The following is a 24,357-nucleotide window of genomic DNA, read 5'->3' on the forward strand; positions in this document are numbered from 1 at the left end:
TTTTGATTCACATCTGAGAGTTGTATCATAGAATTATTCCTATCATTAATTTCATAAGAAGAAGTAATTTCAGCTCTAAAGTTTCTGAATACAGAATGCATAGTGTGGATGCACCGTATTGACAACACCATGTCTGAGCTGAGGCACAGACTTAAACTGGTTCCCTCTAACAGTGTTGATAGCTTTAAAACATTAGTAAGATACCAATAGCTGCGTGTGTCAGAGGATATGGCTTCACTTAGAAGTCAGTCTCTGTAAAGCACGAGCATGAGTAATGAGTGATTCTAAAAAAGTATACCAAACCCCCCCCACACACACACACTAAAACCAAACCTACTGGGAATAACTCCTTTGATTTCAACCAAGTGAAGCTGTTATCCCAAAAAGCGGGTTTGTTTGATTGGTGTGCAAAACACCAAACTACACACAGAGTGGAGGTATTTTAAAGTAATTTTTGTGCAAAGATTGGTGCTAGGTGGTAACCCACAAAGCTAGCACACCGCACTGTGAAACTACAAGGCATTTATACGGTTAAATGTGTCAAGCACAGCTAATATTCACACACCTCAGCTAATAATAATAATTAGTTTCTTTCTCGCTTCGATGTAATGGTACAGCTCACTTTTAATTTATCACGCATGCTCATAGATTAAGGGATTTACTAGAGGGGGGGTGGTTCCTGGCCTAGGGGCTTGATCTTTAGTATTATAATGAGGATAGTTCCCCTACTGGGCACTTTGGTTTAGTTCTTATCTACATCCCAATTAGTTGTTCTTCTTGACTACACACTTTATCACCCCATTCTCAGCATATTCTAAGGCGGGATGTTTGCTCTTCACAAGGATATAGTCATAAAACAAGTTCTTCCCTATCTCTCAGTTTCTGTCTCTGGCCCTCAACTTCTGTTCTGCTAGGCTCACATACTTCATTGTTAATTCTTTAGCGGACAGTTCCAAAAATTCCATTTTCTTAGGGATACCAAAGCTGGAATTAATTACAGTGTTCAGAAACAGTATTACTGAAGTAGGAATTTGAAGTGTCACTATATGAAATACAGCAGCTATGACTGGTATAGCAGCAATGACAAATTGGTTAAAATCAGTTTGGATTTACAGATAGCAATGCCTTATGGAAATCACTACATCTCAAAGGAAAAAAGGCTCAGAAGTGTTTCTCCCAATCTGGCTTTTAGTCAATAAGAAGATGCCTTTTAAACAGGTTGCTTGCATAACTCAAGTGGCAAAAACTCCATTAAGGATATCCTTAATTAAAAAAGCTGTGACACGTACTACCCTTTCAAGTTTGACAGAATTCATTCATTTGAATTATTTTCTGAAGGCATAAACACATTGGAAAATAAGATCTAGAAGTCATGCTTTTTATTCCATTCTCAGTGAGTTTGTGTCTCAGCACAGTTTGCAACTTCAGAACTTCACTTCTGAACAATTTAAATATTTACAAGGTTTAGTTCTGCTTGTGCTGGTAACACACCAACATCTTAACTATTGCTGAACAGTGTTTATGCAGTGTCAGGGCTTTCTCTGTTTCTCACACTGCCCTGCCAGCAAGCAAGCTAGGGGTGCACAAGAGGTTGGGAGGGGACACAGCTGGGACAGCTGACCCAAACCGACCAAAGGGATGTTCCACACCATATGAGGTCACACTCAGTGGTAAAAGCTCAGAGGGAGAAGGAGGAAGCAGGGATGTTTGACCTTACGGCATTTGTCTTCCCAAGCAACTGTTAGGAATGATGAAGCTCTGCTTTCCTGGCAATGGCTAAACCACTCCCAGTCGATGTGAGGTAGTGAACGTGTTCCTTATTTTGCTTCACTTGCATGCACTGCTTTGCTTCACTTATTAAACTGTCTTTAACTCAGTGCACTATTTTTCTCGCTTTTGCCCTCCCAATTCTGTCTCCCATCCCACTGGGCAGAGAAGTGAGTGAGGGGCTGTGTGGGGCTTAGCTGCTGGCCAGGGTTAAGCCACAAGCTGACACTGTGTTGTGATTTGCGGTAGGAGAAAATGAACTTGATATCAAGATATCATGTATGACTTCTTCAGTTAGGAGCAAAACACAAACTGTTTATGGTGCATTTGGTATGAGATGTAATGTATTTTTTACTGTTGCACTTTCAGATAGTTTTGAGTGTACTAATAATTTGGAGAATATCTCATGGATTTCAGTCAGTTGCTTAGCTGTGTGTGTATGGAGGCACACATGCTTGCTGTTTTAAAACTTTCTGTTTAGAAGGGGTTTTGGCTTTTTTGTTTTGTTGTGTTTTCTTCCTTTTTTAAATTTTTTTTTTTATTTACCAATATGTTTGTACTGAAACCTGCTAGGTACTGTTTGGAGTTCTGGTTGCACTTTTGCAAATCATTCCCTACATGGATTCTTAGAATCAGTAAATTTGTCAGACTATTTGTAGATCTAGCACTTTGGCATTATTGCCTATCCTTAAGTCTTACAAGAACTTTGTGCAGGATCCTTTAAAAGAAAGGTTTGAGGATGTTTTGGAAGATGGAATTCCACCCACCTGCTTTTTTGGCATCCTGCTGATACTTAATTCTGTGGAAGGAGTGAAAGGAACAGAGAAGAGTAGGGTACCATATGCCTTTTTAGAGCATACTTGGGTGACAGTCACAAGCAGAAGGGTAATAAGAACAAGACCTGAATTCTACAAAATTATGCCATCATAGTACAATTGGCCAAGTAAAAATAGACAGTGAAATGTGAAGCATGTTTGTGATTTAAGACAGGACAGATGTAAATTTCAGTCTCTGAATTTTAAAATTTGTTGCAAGTCAGTTTAAGGTTGCTTGCCTGAAATGAGTAGGAAAGCAGTATTTGAAGGCATTGTGACTTAAACACTTTTGAAAGCTATGCTTGCGAACCATAAATGAGATTACTGCTTTGCATCAGGGCACATAAAGTTTAATCTGTGTTCATGTGTCTTGATTATTCTTTTTGCATATTCTAAAGTTGTTATGTTATTAAAAGGTATTACACTTTTCCTTTGTGACTTCAGATATTTACATTGCCACTTGGTGGCCTCATTTGATCAGGTAATAGGTTATAAAAATATAAGTTAAGATCCTTTTTCTTCACAGGTGTGCAATTCAAACCTTGATATATAATCTTCCTATACATGCAGGAACAGTGTATCTCCTTTTGCATTTTAATATGGGTATTCTGTGTTGATTGCTGTGGTTCTTGAGGGCCTGAGTTGCTGATGTTGAGGTGGTCAGATTTCAGAGCTCTTCACTAAGGACAGAACTGAAGTGGATGACTTTTCTCCCCATTATTCCTTGCTCATCCTTGACTTTTTAATGTTCCTTGCCCCTTCCCAATCAAAACAAGCAGAGGATCTCATCTGCTTCCAATATAGTTTAACTTTTTTTAGGACTAGGACTTGTTCTGATTTTCCCAGACTTCTTTCTTGATTATTCTGCATCCTTAGCTCTTATTTTCCAGATTTTATTACTTGCATATTATTTGTATAATTAGCTGTTTCAAAATATTTGTGTGTTATGGCTGGGTTTGCTGTTTCAGTGTGCTTGTGTCTGGGTTCAAGAAAGCAAATATTGATTATATCGTGCTTAGAGTCCTTCTACTTGTATGAGTCTTCTGCCTTGGTATGCTTCCTGTCAATGATGGGGTGAAACTGAGTTCCCTATGCCTTGATTCTGAACCCACAGTGTCAAGCTCTGCTAGCTCAAAGCTAGGTACTGCCTCAGAGCAAGAAGTTGAAGTGTCACCAAGCTTCAATCTTATCTCATGGTTTTCTTGCAAAATCCGTGTAGGTCTTCTGCAGTTGTATAGCTCTAGATAGCTCCAGGATCTTCTGTTGTGCACTGCAAGACATACTGCAAGCTGTAACAAAAAGACGACTGGTTAATACTTAGGTAAGGATTAATGGTTAAAATAACACATGCTTCTTGTACCAGTACTTGACTCTCCTCTGAACACGTTGTGATAGAATCAGGATTTCTGCATCAATTCCTGATCTTAGTGGCTGTTGATTCTCTAAAGTAATATGTCCTTTCACTGGTTGGTGCCTATGAAATTTTTTTAGCTGCTTGCTCTATCTGCTGTGATTCCTTAACATTTTTGTTATAAAGATTCCAAATTAGCTCCAGGTTGCTGGTGTTCTGGATGTTGTAATTCTGGTGATATGGGTGAACATTGCAAATTTTTATCCTAAATTAGATGGGTGAGAAAAGTTCACATTTGTTTCTCTACGCACAGCACAGTTTTCTGGCAGTTCCTACTGAGATAGACGCAGAGAAACAGTAACGTATATCCTTATCTGGTGTCATAGATCCTAGAATCATTAAGTGCTGATTGACTCCACATACAAGTAGTTACTGCTGTTGCAGAGGCAATACTCTGTTCCATTGTGGGGGCTTCTTCAGAATGCATTCTGGTAGGACAGGCCCCAGCGGCTATAACTCCGTTTCTTACATTGCCTTTCCAAATCTGTTAATATGCCATCAGTAATGCTGCTTAGCTTCTGTGCAGTGGCTGACACAGCTCTTCAGGCAATAGCAGCACAGGTTATGCATTTGCTGTTTTACAATCATCTCTATACCTCCTGCATAGTGTCTTGGCTTTCATTTCTACTAAAATCACAGTTCTAGCCTGTTTCAATAGTTGAAACGTAGGCCATCCTACACACTAATTGTCCCATAACTTGTGTTTTGGTGATTACTTCTCACAGAATCTACCATGTTGCTGGTGGTTTAACAATGTTAATACCACTTTCCGGTTCCAGTACTTTTCTTTCTCTAAAACTAATATTTTTGCTACATGTATCCACATTTTGATCCCCATATGACATTATTAAATCTTAGGTAAATAATATTCAAAGATGTATTTATGTATATTTTTACTTCATGGGTTTTGAATGTTGCATATAATATGCCCCAATTTTGATAATTTACTAGTCAAAGTTTCTACATCAATGGTGTCCAAAATTCCAGTCTGCTCCCTCTAAAATGGTATCCCTAAACCCTCTTGGTATGTTGTACTCAATTATTTCTAATCTATTTCTAGGTCAATCCTACAAATGTCCCTCTAATAAAAGGACTATATCCGTTCTGCCTTGGAAATGTCAAAGCAAATGCTTTGTTCACAGTAATATGCCCTTTATTAATTTACTGCCACTGAGCAGTATCTTGTACTCCCCAACCTGTGAATTGTCTCTCAACTGGAATCTCTGGTTTAAAATGTTAAACAGCAATGACAAAACTGTGAAATAAACACGCTTGACTTCTTTTTTTTGTTTTGTTTCAGTTTCTACCTCACTTCTGGCTTTTGCATGTGGTTTAATGATTTCTGGTGTTTTTCACTCATATTTCAGTTGGTGTGATTGTTTAGGTTCCATCACAATTGTTGTAGGTTATTTTGATTTTTAGCCAAGTAAGTAGAAACCAAATATCCAAGTTAAATTTGTATGCTGCTTCAAGCACCTGTGATACATTCCCTTAAAATCAGAGGCGCTCATTAAAAAAATAAGATTATTTTTGGCATCACAGAACATAGGTGCTATGGTTTAGCCTTCACAATGTCTCTGATAATTTTAAAGTAGTGGAGACACGTATCCAATGTTTACATGCTCTTTGGTACAAAAGAGCTTTCCATTGCCCCTAGAGGTAGGGTCTGTTATCAACAAAAGGCAGGGTGCTTGCTACTACCTTGTAACACAAACAAATATTCACAAGTTTGAACCTAACATAATTATTAATATACAATTATTAATAAAAATGGAAGCGTGTGAACTTCACTCAGACAAAGCTTAACAATTAACTTATGCTCCTTTTTTTACCAGCCTCTCCACTGGCAATGATTCTGGTGAGACTTCCCATGTGCCTTACTCACTGTTAAATTTTAATAGCAACATCTATAACATTCTTGCTTTTTGTTAACTTATTTGTCTTCCCATAGTTAAAATTGAAACTGGAACTGCTTAGGCATTTTTCCATTCTGTAATCTTACTTGATATGCATAAGGTCCCGCTTTATTTATAATTGGAGCTAGTCCATCCCATTTACAGTTTAGACTGTAAACTTGCATAGAAAATATGGAACATTACTTTCCATCCTCCTTGCCATTCTGCAGAGTAGTGGTTTGTTCTTGTTTGTTTACCCATGCATTGAGCATTCTTTCCCAGTTGAGTTGCTATAACAACATTAATCTCTTTCCAGCATTTAGATAGGGTTTGTATCCATTCTTCAGTTAAAACATTAGGCAGTCTTTTTTTCTCTCATATGTACCTCTAAATCAGGTGAACTTGTGAGAAGTTCTTGTGGCTCACAGGTCATTAAAATGACAAGATGATGCAATACCGCAAAGTTCTCTGTAATTTTTCACCATTTTGCCTAGTGCTATGGGACCATCAGGTCACTCGATTTACCTTGAACTGGGAGTTCCCAGCAATGTGGAACCTTTCTTTTCTTCCCAGGCCTCCACAGAATTCTGTGATGATTTGCCCTGGGAAATATGTTCCTTGCCCCAAATCAATTTATTGGTTTAAATCCCATGTGGAAAATACAACATTAAATGCCTGCACTGTGGCAGACTTGGCTGTAGCTTTCTTCACTGGAACTACCTCAACCCATTTTGTCAGTGGATCTAGTATTAGCAAATGATATTTAATCCCACTTTGCATGGTAGGTGGGATTAAGGTGGGACTACATGGTATAGTGTAGTCTGTTTATATCTTAGCCTGTTGTTCATGAATTCTCTAATATTTTAGTGTTATTTTTCTCTTAGTAGGGTATTCACCACAGCACAAGTTAAGCAATTATGTACCCGTCTTCACATTCAGCCAACTAGCTATCTTCTAATACTCCCTTTGCATTCAAGCACCCCCTACACGATCTTGTTCGTGCATCTGTTGAAACAAAACTACTTGAAGTATATATAGTGCTCTCCATCTACAAGTGTTTGTTGTTATCTGGCCACATTATGCTCTCTATGCTTCATCTGTCTACTAGCTTCTGTAGTTATTGCCTCAATTTCCTCATTTCCATGTTGTAAAGTGGGCAGGTCTTTGATACCTCATTTTGTATTATTTTCTTTGTTTTGTTTTCAAAATGGATGTTTCTTCAAACGTTAAGTCTACTGGGATCACCACAACCTTGGCAAGGGCACCTGCTTGACTATTCCAATACTGCTGATTCTGTATTTTTCCTTTTGGTGTGCTTTTACATGACCTGCATATTTTTTTTCTCTCTGCTTTTTAAAATCTATCTTAAGGATTTCCTTCCCATGATTGGTGAGCTACCAGATTTCCATTCTGTGTTTGTAGGTCATCTTTATTCCACATTGGTAACCAAAGAGTTAAGGCTTGATATATCCGGTCTGGAACTATGTACAAAGCCAGATCATTTCCTTCAGGTTCCTCTTTTAACATTGTTAGCAGAGCTTATAGCTCTGCTGCCTTGCAGAGTGAAGGCAGGCAGTTCTTTTTATTTTTCACAGGGGTTGCAGCATATCTAATTGAGGATTTTCCATCCTTTTGGTAAAAATTGGACCCATCTGTGAACCACATTGAATATCCTGTGGCACGAAGTCAGCAACGGAGCTTTTATCTGGTGAGAGATACGTAAACAGGTAAAGGGCACTTATGTTTTGTTCCAGTGGTTAAAAGCCATATAAGGCTGGTGATAAAATCTTGTCATCTTCTACAGAAAGCTCTTAGTTTATAAAAGTCAATGTCCATCCAGCTAACCTAGGGTTTGATACATATCCAGTTTGTACTTTTCCACTGATGATGTACTTTAGTGGAGTACGTGTCATCTGTACTGCAGCAAAACAGCCTCTAGTGGTGTATTCCCAAAGCTCATCAACTATGCAAATGCTAAACCTGGTTTTTAATATGGGACAGAGTTCGTTCCCACCGATCCTGATGCTCTCAAAGCAAAGGCTGTAACTTGCGTCTTATTTCTGTGTTCCTGAAATAGCACAGTCCCAAGGTCTAGATCAGTAGTGGCCAGCAGAACATGAAACAGCTTGCAAGAATCTGGGCATCTGATGGCCAGAGTTTGAACTAGTGCAGTTTCGATGTGTTCTGTTCTTTCCATTCTTGTTTGTGAGATTTCTTCACTAATTTTATTAGTGGTTTACTGATTTCTGCAAATGTAAGGATATTCTCACAAAAATGTAGGCAATTCCGAAGTGAATCAAATACAATTCTTACTGTGGAGGCATGGACTCTCATAGTCAGTTCTACCTTTTGGTGATCTCAGCATCAACCTCCCTTCCTGACCTAAAACTGTTTCCGAATATTTTACTTCCAAGTGAACCAATTGAGTTTAGTCATTATTAGCTTTAAAGCTTGTGATCTGAGTAATGCTGATTACTTGTTGGGTATATTCCTGGACTTTCAATTCAGTTTTTCCATGTATGATATGATATGACACATTTTGATGGTAATTTCATCCACATTTGATACATTTGATGTGAAAGTGTTGAGGTACAGGGATAAAACAACATTGCTTTCCCTCATAGGTAAATGCTTGTTTCTACCAGCTTTGCTCTGCTAGTAGAATTGCAAAGAAAGCATTGGCTAAGTCAATAACAAAAAATCAGTGAGATATACTGCTTAGGGCCACAAGAATTTCAGGCACCTTTCCACCACAAACAATCTGAGAGGTGGCTACCTTATTTGAGTGTTTAAAATCCACTTATAGGCTTTTTTCTTTGCTTTTAACCCTGGACAAAATGGAATGTTAAAATTACAGGTCTCTGTACTAGGACCTCGCTTTCCAGTAAACTTGTCGATGATGGGTTGGAGTCCTTCCTCTGCTTCTTGCGGGTGTTGATATTGGTTTTTGGGAAGGGGGTTTTGGGCCTTCAATTAGTACACAACTTCTATTTTTCCACATTTTAACTTACAGACACACAAAACTTGAGGAAATTCTGTTACCCAAATATCCACTGTTTTTACTTCCTCCGGATTCCTAATAACAAAACATCAATGACTTGCAGGAATCACTCCACCCTCACCTCCCAGTGGTCAGCCCAAATTCCACAAACATCCGTAGCAAAATCTGCAGCTGATCCATTTTGTTTCATCAAGGCTGTGCCGATAATTCCCTGCTGTTTATAAGAGGGATCCTCCCATTCCTATACTCAGAAGGAACTCCTGAACTTGGCAGCTATTTAACTGCAGGCAGAGATCTTAATACAGGTGCTTGGACATCCTTTCATACATATAATACAAGTTTTATAATTTTTCCACTTTCTTGATTTCCAGCTGGAGCAAGTATTCATTGAAGAGTGTTTGTTGACACTAAGGCATCAATTAACATCATGGCACTAGTGGTAGTTAACATTCTTTCCCTGACCACCCAGTACTAATATTGTTATTGTCCATTTGCATTGGTTATATTGTAATTTTACCGCTAGGCCGGGGGAGGTAGACAGCAGAGTGTCCCTAGTATTTGCTACTGAGAAGAAGAGATGATGCCTGAGGGCTTCACTGAGAGGGACCTGTTCTGTTCTGTAGTTTTTGTTCCTCCCCCTCATCTTTTTTCATTAGCTTGACAAAACAAGCCAGCAAGGAATTTATGGTTTCTATCTCATTTTCTCATATCTTTGCCTGTTTTTCTCAATTTTTACCATGTTGCTTTCTTGCAGTCCCATTAGTTTTCCCTAAAGGAAGTTTTTATCATGTTCTCCAAGGGTATTTTGCAGTTACTGTTACGACGTCTTTTTACACAAGGAGCTAAACCCACACTGATGACTGTTTTCCCTTTTCTGTTCCTTTTGTTCTTTATTTTTAAATGGAGGCTGTGTGTCCTTTATGACCATATGTGTGAAAATTACAGTATGTGCAGACCTTTTGTCAGATCCACAGGACTGATATTTTCTTGCATTCCTTCTTACCTTCATTACCTTGCCCATTTGTTGAAGCAGAATTTGCAGCTCCTCCCATTGCATTTCTGCTTGATTCACAGGTCCCAGAATTACTCTTGCTGTCTTAACCCTTGTACCACTGCTACTTTAAAAGCACTGTTGTTCTATTAACTCAGATACTTCCCCAGATGCCAACCTCAACAATTTTTCCAGGATTCATATGTTTTTGCATTCTCATAGTGTTCTTCTAGGAGGAATAACCACCTAGCCAAATGTCCTTTCAGTGCTCAGATAACGGTTTTGAGATGTCTACCTACTAAATTTCTTACAAGAGATTCTTCCTGCAATGTAGCTGATAATCATATTCCGCCCTGAGGCAGTGTTTTTAAAGGCTGTGTGATCTTTACTAGTTAAGGAAAGCCAATCCTTAAGGCCTGAAAGCCCCGTTTTATGAGTTTCTGAAATCAGTGGCCTCAAGGCTTTAGCAATTACTCTTGCTTGCTCTGCAGTCAGGTCAGTTGTTGGTATTGTTATAGTCTCCCAAGTTTTAGGAGCAACATGACCAAGCAGGGGCAGCCGGCGCTGTAACTTCTGTTTTTACCACTGTTTTGGTTGTAACTATGTAACTGGATCATAAAAGCCTATTATGTTATCACATTTACATGAATTTTCAGTATAGTTGTAGACTCAGTTTCCCATATATCCCTGTTTTATTCTGGATAGAGAAATTATGTTCATATTCATTATGTATAGTTGACAGTTGTGTCCTGGGTGACTGCTGTTGAAGTCAAAGGGTTCCCTGAGTGTGCAGAAATCCGCCTGTAGAGTATAGCTTTCAGGACCTGTCTTCAAGTTAATAAGTGGTTCACTGCAAAAACTGTAAGGTGAACCTAACAATCAGAAACCGAGACCCTACTCTTAAGTACCATTAGACTAATATTATATACCCAGATCAAGAGAGAGACAAAAGTCTGTTTTTATCATCATCTAGATTAAAGTTGATTCACAACAGAGAGTTTTTGTAACATTTGCTATTATTTCTACTCATATTTTGCTGGTATGGAATATATATATATACATATTTATTTTTTCTGTTGTTCACCCCTCTCTTTTGCCATATATTCATATAAACATAAGTGAAGAAAAAAGGTGATTTTCGTAGGTGAACAATGTCATTATTGCTTTCCTCTGTTTCCTGTCATGGTTTAACACTAACGTATGAGTCATCTGATATGACATGACAATCAAGTCCTTATCTTATTCATGTGATCCACTGGGAGGAGATTAATTTACTCAGTTTACCATTATCAGAATAAGCCACTACTATTAATATTATACTAGCACAAAGGATGGTTTGATCAATACCATAGTGGTGGCACATAAAAAGGAACAGGATAATAACTTCTACTCATTCTTGGTGTTAAAATGTTAATGGAGAACATCCTTCTATGAAATCTTGCAGTAAGCATTATTCTGCCTGCCTGTCTTCACCCTCTTGTGAACCAGAGGAAATTGTCAGTGCGGTTGCCAGGTTTCACCGGAACAAGGTGAACTCTGTAACAAATTAAGTTAAAGTTAATCAATTGAAGTTAATTAATTTAATTTAATTAAAAGACCATACATGCACACATTATGTTGTAGACTTATCTTCATTTTTAGACCTTACAGAAGCACGTACATATACTTACCCTGAGAGACCTGGCACTCTTAAATAGTTCAGTCTACTTGGAATATGAATATAGGTGGAAATCAGTTAGGGAAGTAGGTGGTAATTCAGTCCTGTGAAGTGACCCACCACACCAGTATTCCAAAAGAGTATTTGTCACAGATATATTTGGGACAAGATGAAGTAACACATTTCAAATAATATTTGTTCTTGTAAACATACGATTTCACATAGACATTAGATTTGGACTATCCAATTTGAGAAATTCCTCCTGGTCTTGTCACATACAGTAATAGGCATCCTTCTTTGCTAATATGTTGCTGAGATGTTCCATAAATAGCCTAGGCAGCTATGTTCTCCTCCATGTGCACCATACCATGGAATCAGTTTTCGTTATAGCTCTTGGCCTTGTTCTGGTCACACCTGCTTAATACTGCCAGCTCAGTGGACTGCTTCATGAACTGATTGCCAGCCATGCGTGATCACTGCAGAAATCACCTGCCTTCTTTAGGATGTGGGGTAATCTAGCAATGTATCTGTCCCCAGATACCACGGAAAATACTATAATATCTTCTGCAAATGGCTCATGACATGGAATCACTACCAGATCATTTCCTCTAGTGGTTAGATAAAAGACTTTGTTTGCATGCCACCAAGTCCCATAGAAACTCACCAGAGGTAGTTTAAAACAGATCCATTTTCTAAACTCAGTTCTGCTCCATAGTACTGACTATACAAGGAACCCCAGAAGATGATCCCAACGAGGAATCCCTGTAGTATTTAATAAGCATACCTTACCCGCAGGGGGGACTTGTGGATCCTTAGGATGTGGGCCTTAGGATCTCTGATTTCTACTGGAACAGCGTGCCTAGTGTGACAGGTGCAGATACTGAATACAAAGGATATAGGCCTTTTCTTACAGTAGCAGGTATCTCAGTTTGACTAAGTGCTCAAATGAGCTGATGAGTTGCTTCCTTGAATGTTGTTCCATACTAACAAAATCACTTGCTCTCCGTGAATGGTGAGATGGAAAACAGGGTTGCTCTGAACACTCTATTCAGTCAGGATGAGCTGTTAATCGTTCATTTTTTGTTGCTGGCTATAAAAAGAAATCAAGGACTTACATTTAGTGTCCTGACCCTCACACAGGGTCACGTGTCATTGCGTGCAAGCAGAATGTAAACTAGGCAGAGACAGCAACTCAGGATTGAGTCAGAAAGGAGTGTCTAAAGTGCAAAAGGTCAGGAAATTGGAAAATGAGCAGAGACACTGAATTTCTTCAGTTGTCTCTCATGGTGCTGGAATACTCTACTAAGCCTCGTGGTTCAAGGGTCCCTGTGAACATTGAGCCCCCTCCCCGGAGTCCTTCTGGCTCTGACCTACAGCCTTCATCTCCCATTCTGCCTGGGAAGTAGACAAGAAACCATGTTGTGATTTCAGAGTCAATGCAAGGAAGGGGAGAGGGCACTGGGGAAGACCCCTGAGGCTTGCTGATTAGTTAAATTGTATTGGTTCTTTCTGCTGTTTATTGGGCAGGAAGGTCTCTGTTTACTAATATTACTCTATGAGTTTGGTCATGCTTAGCACTTCTTAAATTTAATTGATCATATATGTAGCTGTTTAATATGGTATGTCACTTTTATACAAAGTTTATGCGAAGAGTAAGAAATAAATAAGAAAAAAGATGAAATTTGGATTTGCAAGGCAGAGATCTAACAAATTCACGTTTCAGTGGGAAATGTATGGGAAAAGGTTATTTTGCCCTCTATGGATAGTATTTGGGAGTAGAACAATAAACCTTGTTGGAGTCAGAATACATTTTAATGATCTTTTGATATGCCAGCTTGGTCAGAACTGGAGTGAATTTTGACTGAAAAGAAAGAACAGAAAAATGGTATTTTAAATAGGTGAGTTTTAATTTAGAATACTGCTATAAGTTTAAGTAAAATAATACTATTGGATTATACACATTAACAAAATTATATCAAACACTATAATACTGTACCCTATGGTGGCTGCTTAATAAATATATGAATTAGTTTCTCTGAAGATAAGGCAATTAAGAAATGTTTTTTAGGAGTTCTTCTCAGACTGGCACTCATTTAGAGTTTTACATAGCAGAGTTGTCAATGAGATAGAATGTTTTACTGACTTGGGAAAACAACTTTTCCATCCTTTAACAAGCATGAAGTGGTAGGATAAAGCAGATAAGCTATCAAAAGCTGATATCTAAATGGTATGCAGCTGTTTGGCCAACGATGAGGCACCTTGAGCTGTGCTCACTACTGACTTGACAGCCTGTGGCTTGTGAAAGAGTTGATCTGTTTGGTAGTGTGCGAATAGGTTTGTCATAATTCTTGCAGACTAGAGACCAGAATAAGTTATAAGTCTTGGCATTTCTAGGTCTCTGTGGAGAAAACTATTTTCTGTATCAAATATAAACCACACCCCCTTTTTTTTAAAAAAAGAAATCAAACAAATTATTCTAACAGAGGGAAAATTCCTTTATTCCTAAGAAACACTGGCTATTTGTCAGTAGCTGATTAACACTTTGTAAAAACATATCTTGTACCCAGGAACTGGAAGCAGAAAATGGAAGTGATACCTTGTAAACAACCAGTCCACAGAGACACTAACAGTTGTAGTGAGTAAGATCAGATAAATGTATCTTGCTTGGGATCAATGTAAATGTACTTGATCTCTCTTTTCATCCTCTCTACCACCAGCCCTGGACTAAAGATGGCTTAGAACCACAAGCAAACTGCAAGCTGGAAGTGTCAGGAAAGATAAAGAGATCTGATTAGCCATTGGATAGAACTCTAGGAAGTGAATTTGTGGAAATTAAGATTAATGAACCCTTATTGAATGAGGGAAATTGGGAGTTAAGAGAACATACAGGTAAATTAATGAGGCAGTCAAGCATCTAGTCTGGGTCAATAGAATGACTACAGGTAATTGCCTCTTAAGTAACTGTAGCCATAAGTAGCTGGCCAAAACTGAAGTTCTAATTGCTGAATCACAGAATCACAGAATCTTAGGCTGGAAGGGACCTCAGGGATCATCTAGTCCAACCTTTCTGGGAAAAGCAGAGTCTAAACAAGATGGCCCAGCACCCTGTCCAGCCAAAGCTTGAAAGTGTCCAATGTGGCCAAGTCAACCACTTCCCTGGGGAGATTATTCCAATGGTGACTGTCCTCACTGTGAAAAATTTTCCTCTCATGTCCAGTCGGAATCTCCCCAAGAGCAACTTGTGTCCATTCCTCCTTGTCCTCTCCATGTGACTCCTTGTAAAAAGGGACTCTCCATCTTCTTTGTAGCTACCCCTTAAGTACTGGTACATGGTGATGAGATCCCCTCTGAGCCTCCTTTTCTCAAGGCTGAACAAACCCAATTCTCCCAGCCTATCCTTGTATGGCAGGCTTCCCAGTCCCTTGATCATCTTGGTGGCCCTTCTCTGGACCCCTTCCAGCCTGTCCACATCCTTTTTGTACAGCGGGGACCAGAACTGTACACAGTACTCCAGGTGTGGCCTGACAAGCGCTGAGTAGAGTGGGATAATGACTTCTATATCTCTGCTGGCGATGCCATTTTTGATGCAACCCAGCATCCTGTTGGCCTTCTTGGCCGCAGCAGCACACTGTTCGCTCACGTTGAGCTTTCTGTCCACCAGGACCCCCGTGTCCCTTTCCACAGAGCTGCTCTCCAGCCAGGTGGATCCCAGCCTGTGCTGCACTCCCGGATTGTGTTTTCCCAGGTGCTTGACCTTACACTTGTCCTTGTTGAACTTCATAAGTTTCTTGTTGGCCCACTCTTCCAGCCTATCCAGATCTTCCTGCAGAGCAGCTCTCCCTTCTGGAGTGTCTGCTTCCCCACTCAACTTGGTGTCATCAGCAAACTTCATCAGGCTACACTTGATGCCGTTATCCAGATCACTTACAAAGATACTGAATAACATTGGGCCCAACACTGATCCCTGGGGGACTCCACTTGTGACAGGTTGCCACTTTGAAAAAGACCTATTTACCACCACCCTTTGGTGCAGCCCATCTACTGCACAGACCACTTGTCTAGGTCATAACACATTAATTTCTCCAGGAGGAGACTGTGGGAGACTGTATCAAAGGCCTTGGAGAAGTCCAGGTAGACAATGTCCACCGCCCACCCCATGTCAACCAGGCAAGGCACTCTGTTGTAGAAGACCACCAGATTTGTCAAGTATGATCTGCCCTTACTGAAGCCATGCTGTCTTTTCCCAATCACATGCTTCATTTGACTTGTGATAGCCCTCAGGAGGATTCATTCCATAACTTTCCCAGGGATTGAAGTAAGGCTTGATGGACCTATAGTTACCCGGATCCTCCCTCGAGCCTTTCTTGTAGATAGGGGTAACATTTGCCTTTCTCCAGTCCTCTGGGTCATCCCCTGTTCTCCACAACTTCTCGAAGATTATGGAGAGTGGCCCTGCAACGATGCCAGCCAGCTCTCTCAATACCCTCAGGTGGATGGCGTCAGGGCCCATTGATTTGTAGGGATCAGGCTCCTGTAGTAATTCATGTACTAACTCTTCCTTCACTGATGGTGGGTCGGTGTTTGGGTCACCCGGCATTTTCGTTCCCAAAGCCTGGGACCTGACAGTGTTGGTAAAGACAGAGGTGAAGAAAGTGTTGAGGACCTCTGCCTTTTCAGCATCACTGGTGATTGACTCTCCTTTTCCATTTAACAGTGGACCTATGTTTTCCTTCTTTTTCTGCTCATGCTTGACATACCTGAAGAAACCTTTCTTGTTATTTTTGACACCTATGGCCAGTTTCAATTTGAGCTGGGCTTTTGCTTTTCTAACTGCATCTCTGCACACTCTGGCAATGCCCTTTTAGCTCTCGACAGATAATCCTCCACTTCTCCATCTCGGGTATGCTTCCCTTTTGGATTTGAGTAGACCCAGGAGGTCATGGTTGAGCCAAGGGGGCCTCTTGCTCCGCTTACTTCCCTTTCCTGTATAGGGGATAAACTGGTTTTGTGCTTCCAGTAGAGAGTTCTTGAAGAACTCCCAGCACTCACTACCTCCTTTGTCTTCCATGGAAGCTTCCCATGGAATCCCTCCCAACTGAGCCCTGAGTGAACTGAAGCTTGCTCTTCTAAAATCCAGAACCCTTGTCTTAGAGCTGACCTTCAGCATGCTCAGCAGGATCCCGAACTCCACAATACTGTGATCGTGGCAGCCAAGGCTATCACTGACTGAGATATTACACAGCAGGTTTTCTTGGTTTGTGAATAGCAAGTCCAGCAGTGCCCTCCTTCCTGGTTGGCACTTCTAACATTTGTATGAGGAAGCATTCCTCTCTGCATTCCAGGGACTGGGTGGATGACCTGCGAGCTGCCGTATTGTTCTTCCAGCATGTGTCTGGGTAGTTGAAGTCACCCATAAGGACCAGGTTCTGTTGGCCAGAAGCTTGCTTTAGTGCCCCAAGTATCTCTTCATTGTCATTGTCATTGTGGTTAGGAGGTCAGTAGCAGATGCCCACTGTGAGGTCCTGCTTGGGGACGACCCCTTTGACTTTAACCCAGAGGCATTCGATAGAGCAGTCACAATCACTATAGTTGACTTGGATACATCTGAGGTTTTGCTTAATGTAGAGTGCAACTCCTCCACCTCTTCTGCCCTGCCTGTCTTTACGAAAGAGCTGAAGTCCTGCATGGTGACAGTGTTAATTCCTCCAGTCTCTTTAGAACTAATTCTTGCAATGTGATCATGTGCAGCCACATCTTGATATCATAACTGGAATCTTCCTGGTGGATCTACCTGGATTGTTGTCAGGGATGCTTTGGTGTTGTGGCATGTAAAGCAGACAGAGCTGTGGCATATGGCAGCATGTTTCTGGAAGCAGAAGTGGTCGGTAAGAGGAAGCATTACCCTTAATGTCTATGGGTATGGCTATTTAAAAGGTTTGGATCTTGTGAACAAGTGTGTATCTGCACTGAGTGCAATTGCCTGTAGAACCACATATACCTTATAGTATACAATTTTTTGTTTTACAGTAAACAACAAAAAGGAACAAAGCAATTTGGTCAAAGACTAACATGCAGAACATGGTCATAGTGCCATAATCAATCTCTTATGAGATGAACTAAATGAAGTAGTTATTTTTAGTCATTTCACTACAGTAAAAAAATTAAATATAAAAGATTAAGTAAAATAAGTAAGTATGCTTCCATACTGCTACAGCACAACAAAGGCAAATTATTTACAGAAGTTAAAAATATTTGCCTATTTTTGAAATAATCCAGAGTTTGGGACTACTTTCTTCAAAAAAAAGCTGTGAAGCTGTTTGAGTCCAGAAGATAGCAATGTCAAAGATCAATACTGCAAAAGGGTTACAGGAACTGGGCTTTTTGTCTGTCTAGAGAGGACAGACAACCCTTGTGAATGCTTTATTAACATTTCAAAAGTACTGCAAAGCGGAATGGAAGTTGTTGTTCTTCATATTTGCTGTGGATAGGAAAGGGGTGACAGGTCTAACCCATCTCAAGGTCAATCCAGGTTAGACATCAAAAAGACTTCCTAACAGTTCAGATATAGCCTACAAGTCTCCATCTTTTTTTTTTGGAAACTACTGATGGAGTGACAGAACTCAAATATCTGTCAAGAACGACAGATAGAATAGTTGATCTGATCTGGAGGAAAGAGTATGGATGGGATAGCATTCTGAGGTCTCTTCCACTCCTCATTTTTGTGATTTGTAAGGGGAAAGATGAACTGTAACTGTAGACCAGAGAAATGAACAAAACTTTGGAATTCAGTATTAATAGGCAGGAGCTGAACAGGTTTTTTCTTCTCATAATTTCCTGTGTAATCTAGACATTTCACAAATTGTGTGGAATAGAACACATCTATAAAATACAATTTTAAATAGTATTGTAGAAGGGAATAAGTCAATATGAATAGCTTTGATTTCTGTCTAGGATATAATATTAATACTGTTATATATTTCATATGTAATGACCCGAGTTGGTAAACTCTTTCCCCTCTTCCTCAGGAGTTCAGCTGTCTGCAATCCAAGACACAGCTGTGTCACCCTCTCTCAGACTTGTGAGGAAATTGCTAAATTCTGAGCCAGAACTGTGAAGATGTTGATAGCATGGACTTCTGCAAGTTGAGAGGTAAAATTGCACAGAAAGGTAAGACTCTTGAGATGGAGCTAGGCAGCAGTTCAGGGATTCAAGACGAGACATATCATCATGAAAAGGAATAAAATCCTAAGGGAAAAGCAGTGATTTGGAAGACGGCAGTTCAGTCACACTGAGGATCCATTCCAGGGGCACTAGAAACCAGCCCTACTGCACCTCACTGAGAACTTGCTGCCCAGGAAAGACTTTTTCTGTTTCTTATTCAGGGCACTGAGCATACTAACACTCAGTCTAGTATTTCATTAATTGAAGTTATCTTTTTTGTGTAGTAAGTGATTGGTAACTGCTGGATATTTTGTAAATTGTGTTTATTCAGCTTACAAAGGCTCTTTGTGCGTGACAAAAGGTGTCCAATCAAAGTAATTCAGAGAGGAAAGGATAAGAGTTCATTCAAGTTCCTTGATTACTTGTACTGTTACAGTGTTACCAAGCATATCATTGGCTAGAAGAATTTTCAGGAAAAAAAATTAGATGTGCCTGTAATAATATATGCTTTATTCAACTTCAGTAGGGAAAAATGTTTTCCACCTGCACAAAAAGTCACTTTTATTATTATTTTCCCATCATTTTTCGTATAGTATATTAAATAAAATAAACTGAAATAAAATCCTGAACACTTTTAAATCCCTAATGTTCTATACTGTATTTCATTGAATGAATGTATCTTGTATTTCCAGATTCAAAAGGCATCTGTTTTTCTAGATATGCGGAGGGTGAAAACATCTACTCATGCTCTAAAAAGATGGAACTTTTAAATCCTGCTTTAAGTAGTTTAAGAAATTTTACTAAATCTGAGACAAATGTAAATACCACTTCAGTTAAATACATTTTCCTGTTATAACTGTAGCAGGAATCTCATTTTAAATGCAACTATATTGCAAGCAATGATATGGAAAATATTATCTCGTCACACATTAATGCATCATTGAGTCATATTTCATAACTTCAGTGATAAATAAACACCAGGAAAGTTGTTTTCCATATGTGGGAAATATCTCTTAAAGTGAGCTGTAGGTTAGTCTGGATTTTCTGTTGTTGGTTAAGTATAAACAAAAAAAATGTGAAGATTTCAGAAACAAGACTGAGTTTGTAAAGATGAAAACTGGCATTACTAATAGGAAGCTGGTGACATTACATTAGTTTGTGGCAGCCCCCTTACTAGAAGAAATAATTAACTCCAAATCAAATCACTAGGCAATAAAAGTGGAGCTTTGTATTATCATTAAAACATTCTTTTCAGAGTAGGCTTCCTTTTAAAGCACAAATAGGAGCTTGATGCTTACAATAACTTCATTTGGCCTCATGCTTAGTCCAGCACAAATAAGATATCTAGCAATTCCTATATGCAGTATTTTCTGGCTGAGTATACAGCATAGTTTAAGGAAACAAACCTGTTATTTTCTGACTGCATGATAATCCCCTTCATATAGGACAATTCTTGTTGATAGAATGGTGGCCAAGTTGGCAAAACTGTACAAAGCATTATTCTTTTCCAGCACCGATTAACAGAAAAGAGGTTGCTGAAATGGAACAGGAGTTCCCCAAGTATCGTAAATCAGAGCTTGTTCACAGTTGTTCTAACCTATGCTAGGGCTAAATACCACTGAGGAATCATTACAGGATTCCTGGGACCCTCTACCATTTTGCCTATCTGGGGCTTACTGGAAAATCCAACTCTCCCTCTTTAAAGGATATAAAAGAAAAAAATAGTTTGTCCTTTTCTGTGGTTATACTATATGAAATCTTTGAAGTATTTGCTTCAGTTTCTTGTCTTGTTTGCTACTTTTATTGATAAGCATTAAAAAATGGTTAGTTTTCTTGATACTGTGCAAAAAATTTTGAAGGTATCATGCCATCATTTCACAGTGTTTTGACTCAGATGTCAAAGTTAGAATGAAGTTTCTGTGTCAGTCATTTATTCCGATGTCATGTGTCAGTTGGTCATCCCCTTTGCTGGCCTGCATCAGATAAAAGAATACATGGAACCAATGTGTGATTTGTGGGATGAGATTCTCTTAACATGAATTCTTTTCTGGCAGCATAACTAATTGAAATTTCACCACAAAACACAAAAGCCCTATTTTTCAAATGCCTTTTTCTGCCATTCCAGAAGCTGACTTGTGATCAGTTTGTCCATAAAATATTAACAGGTTTTAACATATAGGAGAGGGGTGGATAAGTAAATTTAGTTAAATAAATTCATAGAAACAGTGGAATAATTAATAGTGAGTTACAATACAGAATGATCTCTGTTGCCTAATTTAACTGCAGTCCAAAAATTATGTTATAATCATGCAAAATACAACTTAAACACTTTTGAGGAGAGCAGAGCTATACTGATGAGACTTGTGAATGGTCTGTAAGGGCAGTGAATTAAAGAAGGATTTAAGGTTTGTCATAGTTTATTGTTACACTACAATCTCTCATTGGAGTAGAGTGCCCAACAGAGATGATTCAGACCATGCCTTCATATCACATAGGAGAAGGAAATTAATTGTGCCGTAGTCTATATCATTACAATCTCTCCAGAATATTTCAAGGGACCTAGTGGTCATATTCCAAAAACACAAGAGGTTCTTATGCTCAAAATTCTAAAAAAGATGTGTGAGTATAATCAAGGAGCCATCAAACTATGTCACGCAAAAGGAAATTGGCTACTACCTTAATACAGATAGAGTTGAGTAAACCTTATGAATATTTGTAAGTGTTTTCACATAGAAAAGATAACTGACAATGAAGGTCCTCATAGAAATAATAATATCCAAGAGTTGTTGTTCTGTCTTGAACTAAACAATTTCCATGAAGGGAAACGGAACGTAGAAGCAGCTAAACAAGGGGTGCAATGAACTTGTGAGCCATTGCAATTTTAAAAGTAAAACTAGATGTTTTCCTCATATATAGGCCTTAATTTAGACAAGGTCAACTCTCCTGATCCTATGAGTCACTTTCTAGAATTTTTAACTGGCTAAAATCTCTTAAGACATTTACCACATAACTCAATAGAGGTAGCTCTTTGAGCTGCAATTGTCTTCATAGAGTGCCACTGTCCCACTGTGGGATAGGGCTGAGATGGACATGTGGCAGAGCTTTAGACAGTCCAGGTGCATGAACCTTCTCAGCCATTTTTTACTTGTTTGTACAACAAGGCATTTGAATTGTCCAGCAGTTCCCATATCAGCAGATCCCTTCTTATTCTGATCACAGGATAACAAACTGGGTGGGAATGAATTTTGAATAGTTTATGAGCCTTAAATAGCTCAAAGGTCATTAATTGGTCATCTCTGTTTAAATCCATCTTCTGTGGGAAATTTTGTGACTAGTAAGTAGAAGGAGAAAAAGAAAGGTTTGCTTTCTTCTTGGACTTCTGAGTGAACTGGACACTCCACTTTCAAGATGTTCAGAACATCTTTACTTTGCAGTAAGTCGATGTCCATTTGATACAGACAATGTCTGTACGAGATTTCATGCTTCAGGGCTTCAGTCTACAGAATCAAAAAGAAAACTCCCTTGATGGCATCAAAGATAGGTTAAAGCTGGGGGTAAGCTATTGATTTAACCAAATAACTGATCTAAGAGAAGACAGAAAGGATTTTTCAAACACTGGGTTTATGAATCCTGCTCATATATTTAGAGCAAAACTGGTTGCCAGACTCCGGCTGAGAAAGTATTTCTCCTCAGATTAGATTGACTGGCACCTACATTGTTTCTGGGTCTTTTCGTACATCTTGGGTTGTGGATCACCTACTGTGTTCACCTACATGTTTTTTATATACTCAAGTGCAGCTAATGTGCAGTGGTGATGCCTTAGATTCTTCTATTGTTGGTTTATGATATAAATTTAATCTCCTCAGACTGGAATTATATAGTCTAACTCAAATTATCAGTTTTAACATGGAAACATCCAAATTATTTATGGTGAGGAGCGGCTGAGGGAACTGGGATTGTTTAGTCTGGAGGAGAGGAGACCTTATTGCTCTCTACAACTACCTGAAAAGAGGTTGTAGTGAGGTGGGTGTTGGTCTCTTTTCCCAGGTTAACTAGTGATAAGATGAGAGGAAACAGCCTCAGGTTGCACCAGGGGAGGTTTAGGTTGGATATTAGGAAAAATGTCTTTACTGAAAGAGTGGTCAGGCATTGGAACAGGCTGCCCAGAGAGGTGGTGGAGTCACCATCCCTGGAGGCGTTCAACGAATGTGTAGATGTGGCACTCTGGGACATGGTTTAGGAGGCCTGGTGGTGTTGGGTTTATGGCTGGACTTGATGATCCTGGAGGTCTTTTCCAACCTTAATGATTCTACAGTACAAGAGCTTAGAAGACAAATTTAGTGATCTTTTTCTGGCCTCAAATTCTGTGCAGCTGTGAAGCCATGTCACTGAAAAGTTGAAGTACAGAAACTATAGGGAAATAAAAGAACTTTGTATCTTACTAAGTAGATGTAAAATACTGTACTTTCCCAATTTCCCCACTTTTTAATATCAGTTTGGTTGGTTCAGCTCCTAGTGTGCTAAAACTGGCTGCAAAACAGTCTTTTATTTTCTTTGCACTACTGTATGCAGGCAATAGAGACTCCGGTACAAATTGCTATTCTGTTTTATTCCTATTTCCCTTTTGTATCATGATTGTACTGCAATAGCATTGAGATATTGCAATGAGATAACAGAATGCTGTGACACATCTTGTAGTTTTGTCCATTTTATCTTTAAGGTGAAGCAGTTGTGAAAGATCTGCATATACTCTTTCATTTGTTTAAATTAATTTACTTTTCTCTAGGGTTTCTCGTTCAACTTTATTCAGTTTCCACTGAAATAATTGGACCAGTCCATTAAGATCAAGTCCAGCAAAGCACTTAGGCACACAAGTTAAAACCCAGTTTTCCCATTTACTGCTATGGATAGAAGTCTATACAAATATCTCAGGATGACTTTTCATAAACAGATTATATTTAATGTTTACTAATCCTTTATATTTTGCTTGAGTAACAATGGTAAACTACCCTTTCTGAAGTAATCCTCACTCCGATAAGACTCTTTGTATTCCAAAACATTGTAAAAATGCTGTTTTATAAAAATTTTGAGATTACAGGCATGCATGACTCAAAGGAACAAAAATTATCTTTTCTGGTTAATTATCAGATTAAGTTTTGTTTGAGTGAAGTGATAAGAGACCTACAGAGAAATTAATATAAATCTACTTGTCTTCTAGGACAATAATTTTTATTTAACTTTTATTATCTACTTTACTATCTACATTGAAATAATGGTTAAGAAGTGCAGTTAATTTCTTTTAAAAGTTTTAAATATTTGTTATTATTTTCATTGAAGTAACGCCTACAGACACTGATAAAAACAATACATTCCACAATAAAATAAACGGTACATTTCAAACAGTTTAGAATCTGAATACACATTCAAAAATCAGAAGGATACTAATCGAGGAGATTTCTGCTGACCACAGCTATTTCCAAGCCATTTCTAAACTGAATCTGAAACTGATCTGGCTGTTTTGCAGCTACTCAAATGAGAAACGATATGCGCTATAGTAAATTTCTGTTTTCTTTCAGGCTAGATGGGTCATGCTTTTCTGGATTAGATTTAGAAGAAGGGAAAAGAAGCAAAAGATTAAAGCACGCCTTTTGTGTTGTTT

The 24,357-nt window shown here is 38.9% G+C and overlaps 1 long non-coding RNA gene across 2 annotated transcripts; it reads left to right on the forward strand.

The window, feature by feature from the left end:
- Positions 1 to 1,679: 1,679 nt before the first annotated feature.
- LOC135312099 (uncharacterized) lies at positions 1,680 to 24,357 on the forward strand. 2 transcript variants are annotated; one of them, XR_010371755.1, is made up of 4 exons: positions 1,680 to 1,801; positions 7,484 to 7,615; positions 18,563 to 18,704; positions 24,275 to 24,357. It is a non-coding gene; the product is annotated as an uncharacterized LOC135312099 (long non-coding RNA). The 2 variants fall into 2 exon arrangements; XR_010371756.1 differs by lacking the exon at positions 7,484 to 7,615 and having other exon boundaries at positions 18,563 to 18,686; positions 24,275 to 24,344.

Source organism: Phalacrocorax carbo, chromosome 2, assembly GCF_963921805.1.
Source record: "Phalacrocorax carbo chromosome 2, bPhaCar2.1, whole genome shotgun sequence".
Classification (NCBI taxonomy): Eukaryota; Metazoa; Chordata; class Aves; order Suliformes; family Phalacrocoracidae; genus Phalacrocorax; species Phalacrocorax carbo.